Source organism: Neoarius graeffei, chromosome 18 (assembly GCF_027579695.1).
Source record: "Neoarius graeffei isolate fNeoGra1 chromosome 18, fNeoGra1.pri, whole genome shotgun sequence".
NCBI lineage: Eukaryota > Metazoa > Chordata > Actinopteri > Siluriformes > Ariidae > Neoarius > Neoarius graeffei.
Genome location: NC_083586.1, coordinates 5,481,472 through 5,488,274, shown reverse-complemented (window position 1 = coordinate 5,488,274; position 6,803 = coordinate 5,481,472). Strand labels below are relative to the sequence as shown.

Genomic DNA, 6,803 nt, shown 5'->3' with positions numbered 1-6,803 from the left:
GCATGTAGATAATCCTGAAAACACTTATGCCAAAGAACTACTTGCACTTATTGACAACTTCAACCTAGTACAACATGTACAGGGGCCGACCCACTCTCGTGGTCATACCCTTGACCTCGTCATCACAAAGGGTCTTACTGTTTCTACTACTGTTGTTGACCTGGCCTTATCTGATCATTTTTGTGTTTTCTCTGATGTTTCTATGTCTCCTCACATTCAGAACAGCTCAACGACTATGGGTAGGAGAGTCATAAAAGACAACACGTGCTCTTTGAGCAAGCTCTCTCTCAGAACTCAACCAAAATGTCAGACTCTGTAGATGATTTACTGGAAATTTTTAATTTAAATATGACCCAAATTATGGATGATATTGCTCCATTCAAAATCAAAAGAGTCAATGATAAACAGAAAGCACCATGGAAGCAGTACCCGGCTGTTAAACTGCTAAAGAGAGAATGTAGAAAGACTGAAAGAAAATGGCGCAAATCTAAACTTCACATCCATTATCAAATCCATAAAGAGATGCTTTGTAATTATAATTATGAAATTCGTAAAGCAAGACAGTCTTTCTTCTCCAATATCATAAACAGGAATATGAACAATGCCCGTGTGCTATTTTCAACAGTAGAGAAGCTAACTAATCTCCCACCACAATTAGCACCTGAACTTCTCTCAGTTAATAAATGCAATGAGTTTGCATCCTTCTTCAAAGGTAAAATTGATAAAACACGGCAGAATATTGCTCATAATATATCTCAGCTGCAAAAAATTGAAAAACTGCAATCACCAATGACACAGATAGATAACTTCAACACAATGTCAGAATTTTGTTTGATTATGAGACTCTTGAAAAAACTGTACAAAATCTTAGTTCCTCAACATCTGAATTGGACATTCTGCCCACCAACTTTTTTAAGTCTGTTCTTCATCTTATAATTACAGATATGCTTCAAATTATAAATACATCCCTAGAGACTGGCGTTGTTCCTGTGTCCCTGAAAAAAGCCGTTGTAAAGCCCCTACTTAAAAAAAATAATAATCTGGATCCTTCAGTATTAAATAACTACAGGCCAATATCAAATCTACCATTCATCGGGAAAATCCTTGAAAAAATTGTCTTCAATCAATTAACTGCCTTCTTGATATCAAACAGCTGTTTTGATAATTTTCAGTCAGGTTTTTGTGCCAATCATAGCACTGAAACAGCGCTGATTAAAGTTATAAATGACATACGTCTTAATACTGATGCAGGCAAAACATCAGTCCTGGTATTACTGGACCTCAGTGCAGCTTTTGATACTGTTGATCACAACATACTGCTATATCGACTTGAACACTGGGTTGGATTGACTGGTAAAGTTATCAATTGGTTAAAATCATACTTAAAAGATAGAAGCTTCTTTGTTACCATGGGAAATTGTTCCTCAACATCAATGTCCTTGACCTGTGGTGTCCCCCAGGGGTCGATTCTTGGACCATTACTTTTCAACCTTTATATGCTCCCACTTGGGCAAATTATCAATAACAATTCAATTTTGTATCACTGCTATGCAGATGACACCAAAATTTATTTTGCTTTATCACCTAATGATTATGCCCCCCTTGAATGTCTCTACCAGTGTATCGATCAAATCAACAACTGGATGTCACAAAATTTTCTTCAGCTGAACTCAGATAAAACAGAAGTAATTCTATTTGGAAAAAAAGATGAAAGACTCAGGATTACCAGTATTCTTGACACAAAAGGGATTAAAACAAAAGAAATGGTTAAAAATCTTGGTGTTTTCATTGACAGCGAGCTAAACTTTGACAGTCACATGAAAGCAATCACTAAAACGGCATTCTATCACCTAAAAAACATTTCCAAACTAAGAGGACTTATGTCAAAAAATGATCTGGAAAAACTGATACATGCCTTCATCTCTAGTAGGGTTGATTACTGCAATGTCCTTTTCACAGGCCTGCCAAAAAAGACCATCAAATGACTTCAGCTGGTGCAAAATGCAGCGGCTAGGGTTCTCACACGAACAAAAAGAACAGAGCACATTACTCCAATTCTAAGGTCCCTTCACTGTCTTCCAGTAAGCTACAGAATTGACTTTAAAGCATTGCTGCTGGTGTACAAATCTCTAAATGGTACAGGGCCCAATTACCTCTCTGATATGTTGCAGCGGCCTAACCCAATCAGATCTACCAGATCGCAACAGAAAAATTTACTATTAAAACCTGTTGTTAAAATAAAGTGTGGTGAAGCAGCTTTTAGCTACTATGCAGTGCAGCTATGGAACCAACTGCCAGAGGACATTAAAAATGCTCCTGCTGTTGCCAGCTTCAAATCTAGGTTAAAGACCAAGCTGTTTTCAGATGCTTTCTGTTAAATAATTTTGTCGTCTTTACATGTTTTTATAATCTGTACTTTTACAGTTTCTGCATGTTTCAAATTTTACTTAACTTTTATTCTATTTTATTCTGCTGTTTTTTTTCTCCCCCTATTTGAACTTCTACTTCATTTTATTATTTTATTTCTACTATTGTTTAATTCTTATTATATTTTTCCCATTTATTTTATGTAATTTTATTCTCTATTGTTTACTGTTTTTGCTTTTACTTCTGTAAAGCATATTGCACTGCCACTGTGTATGAAATGTGCTATATAAATAAACTTGCCTTGCCTTGGAGTCTATGCACTTTGACACTGCATATTTTACACTGGGGAATTTACTGTGTGTATACTAAAATATATTGTATATACTCATTGAATTTACCCTGAAGTTACCCCAGGGTAACTTCTAAGCAACTGAAGACCTCTCTCACATTAGCCAATGTTCATGAGTCCACCATCAGGAGAACACTGAACAACAATGGTGTGCATGACAGGGTTGCAAGGAGAAAGCCACTGCTCTCCAAAAAGAACATTGCTGCTCATCTGCAGTTTGCTAAAGATCACGTGGACAAGCCAGAAGGCTATTGGAAAAATGTTTTGTGGATGGATGAGACTAAAATAGAACTTTCTGGTTTAAATTAGAAGTGTTTTGTTTGGAGAAAGGAAAACACTGCATTCCAGCATAAGAACCTTATCCCATCTGTGAAACATGGTGGTGGTAGTATCATGGTTTGGGCCTGTTTTGCTGCATCTGGGCCAGGACAGCTTGCCATCATTTGATGGAACAATGAATTCTGAATTATACCAGCGAATTCTAAAGGAAAATGTCAGGACCTCTGTCCATGAACTGAATCTTAAGAGATGGTGGGTCATGCAGCAAGACAACGACCCTAAGCACACAAGTCATTCTGCCAAAGAATGGTGAAAGAAGAATTAAGTTAATGTTTTGGAATCGCCAAGTCAAAGTCCTGACTTTAATCCAATCGAAATGTTGTGGAAGGACCTGAAGCGAGCAGTTCATGTGAGGAAACCCACCAACATCCCAGAGTTGAAGCTGTTTTTATGGAGGAATGGGCTAAAATTCCTCCAAGCTGGTGTGCAGGACTGATCAACAGTTACTGGAAGTATTTAGTTGCAGTTATTGCTGCACAAGGGGGTCACACCAGATACTGAAAGCAAAGGTTCAAAGGTTCACATACTTTTGCCACTCACAGATATGTAATATTGGATCATTTTCCTCAATAAATAAATGACCAAGTATAATATTTTTGTCTCATTTGTTTAACTGGGTTCTCTTTATCTACTTTTAGGACTTGTGTGAGAATCTGATGATGTTTTAGGTTATATTTATGCAGAAATATAGAAAATTCTAAAGGGTTCACAAACTTTCAAGCACCACTAAGTATCTTGGGGTCTTGTTCATGAGTAAGGGTGGGGGGGGAGCGGGAGTTGGACAGACAGATCGGGGCAGCATCAGCAGTGATGCGGACACTAAACTGGTCTGTTGTGGTAAAAAGAGAGCTGAGCCAAAAGGCAAAGCTCTCAATTTACTGGTGCATCTATATTCCCACTCTCACCTATGGTCATGAGCTATGGGTAGTGACTGAAAGAATGAGATTACGGATACAAGCGGTCGAAATGAGTTTTCTCTGCAGGGTGTCTGGGCTCTCCCTTAGGGTGAGAAGCTCAGTCATTCAAGAGAGACTCAAAGTAGAACCGCTGTTCCTCCACATTGAAAGGAGTCAGTTGAGGTGGTTCGGGCACCTTATTAGGATGCCCCCTGGACACTTCCCATGGGAGGCTCTCTGGGCATGCCCCACCGGGAGGAGACCCCAGAGCAGACCCATGACACGCTGGAGAGATTACATCTCTTGGCTGGCCTGGGAACACCTTAGTATTCCCCTGGAAGAGCTGGTGGAGGTGACTGGGGAGAGGGAAGTCTGGGTAGCTCTGCTTAGGGCCTCTGCATGCTCTTGCGACAAGGCTTTCGCAGATAGCTTTTTGCAGACAGTTGTAATTTATCGTTGAGCAGGGAGTAATAGGCGTGCGCGATGTTATTCACCGCCACAACGCAAGGGGGTGCGAAGTCACGAAATCGCTAGGAGTAGTTGGTGGGTGTGGTTAGTGGAGTGTTTATCCTCCGGTTACTTATAATGACTAGAACTGGAGTCGTATAGATGTATGTACTTCCTCACTTCCTCGATCAACCACTCTTCATGCTGCTCCATCTTCGCTCATGTTTTTAAAAATGGCAGTCATGAAAACAAAACAAACCGGGCAAGTAGGAAAGCGGAAGTGCGTGTACAGCGGATGTAGAGTGGACCAATCAGAGCCCTCTTGTCTGCGACGCTGTCTGCGAGGCTGTCTGCGGTGGTCACAATTTTTGGGAGGTGCGCACAGAGCGTCTGCGAGGGGGGGGGGGGGGGCGCTTCGCAGACGCCATCCGCGAGGACTGGGTTGTCGGCATAAATTGGCCTTTAGGCTGCTACCCCCGTGACGCAGACAAGCGGCAGAAGATGGATGGATGGATAATTACCCTCCCCCTCCCCAATCCTAACTCATCCAATCCCTCAACCTAATCTACACACCCAACTTCCAACCCTATCCCTGGCTCCGCCTTCCCTAATTCCTTATCGTAACCATTCCAATCACCTAATCCTAAACCCAAACCTCTTCCACTTCTAATCCATAATCCTAACCTCTCCCATTCCCAATCCCTAACCCTCCACAACCTCCCCAATCCCTTCCAAATGGTTTATGCCTAACCCTACCTTCTCCCACTTCCAATCCCTAACTTCTCCTACTCCCAGTCCCTATCCCCAACCATCCACCATCCCCACCCTCCCAATCCCTTACCCTAACCTTTCCAAACCCCTAATCCTACCATCTCCCACTCCCAATCCCACATACTCTCTACCACTTAACCCATCCCCAACCCAAACCAGGGCTTGCATTACCCCCCACCCATAACCCTAACCCAATCCCCTCTCTTTTATCACTTAAGGCCAATTTATGCTGACAACGCAGTCCTCGCAGATGGCGTCGCAGATAGCATCTGCATAGCCCCCCCCTTCGCAGATGCTCTGCGAGCACCTCCCAAAAATTGTGACCACCGCAGAAGCCTCACAGACAAGAGGGCTCTGATTGGTCCACTCTACATCCGCTGTACACGCACTTCCGCTTCCCTACTTTCCCGGTTTGTTTTGTTTTCATGACCGCCATTTTTAAAAACACAAGCGAAGATGGAGCAGCACGAAGAGCGGTTGATCGAGGAAGTACGTACATCTATATGACTCCAGTTCTAGTCAGTATAAGTAACCGGAGGATAAACACTCCACTAACCACACCCACCAACTACTCCTAGCAATTTCGCGACTTCGCACCCCCTTACGTTGTGGCGGTGAATAACATCGCGCACGCCTATTACTCCCCGCTCAATGATAAATTACAACCGTCTGCGAAAGCCTTGTCGCAAAAGCATGCAGAGGCCCTTAGTAAGCATGTATCTCATGAGAGAATCTTTAGCTTAACAGGTTAAAAGGTAGCCCATCCACTAGAAGGTTGTGGGTTTGATGCCAGGCCTTCACTTTACCAGGACCTCTCTTTCCACCCCCAAACTCCAATAGGCCTGTGCATAGGAGAGTAGTTCCACTATCCCTACCCTATATTAACTCTATACCTAACCCCAAAATTAATCCTCACCCCGAACCCTAAAACCCAACCCTAACCCATAAAACCTTAACCCATCACCTCAGCACCCAACCTTCATCATTTCCCCCTTCCCTACCCACAATCTTAAAACAAGCCTTACCCTTACCCCTAATTTTAAACCCCAAGAAAAACCCAAATGCAACATGGGGATGACTGCCTGGCATTGGTGGAATCTCAAGGAGAGGTCCTAGGAAGGACAGTGCATAACACAACCTTCAATCATGTGTTCATGTACTGCTGGAATTTCATTATATCATTCAAAGGTTTGACAGTGAAAACAATGCTTTTTAGCTATGTCTTGGTTCTATGGTGTAATGGCTAGCACCCTGGACTTTGACTCCAGTGATCTGAGTTCAAATCTCAGTGGAACCTCTGAAGCCTTTGTTTGTGGTTTCTGAATACACAGGCTGTCTCAACTGTATGCTCCTTTTGGTCAAGCAAGCTGTCACATCCCAAACCCTTTGTTTCTGTTAAAGTGCTAGTCTTCTGAAAATTATATTACCCCTGGGAATTATACCTGATAAAACTAGACATGTTTAATAGTTTACTGTCTAAATTGTATTTTAATACGAGACCAGGAACATGTTCTGTTTATTTGGTAAAGTTTGGCTCTTTGAGTCCACCATTACACGAACGCGTTCCTGGTAAGTTACTGTTCGTTCAAAGAAGTGACATCATATGCGAAATGCTTAAAAGTTCTTTGGCATTT

The 6,803-nt window shown here is 42.1% G+C and overlaps 1 non-coding gene across 1 annotated transcript; it reads left to right on the top strand.

Annotated features, from left to right (window-relative positions):
• The first annotated feature begins 6,394 nt into the window (after positions 1-6,394).
• On the top strand, positions 6,395-6,466 carry trnaq-uug (transfer RNA glutamine (anticodon UUG)). The gene has a single exon. It is a non-coding gene; the product is annotated as a tRNA-Gln (tRNA).
• The last annotated feature ends 337 nt before the right edge of the window (positions 6,467-6,803 follow it).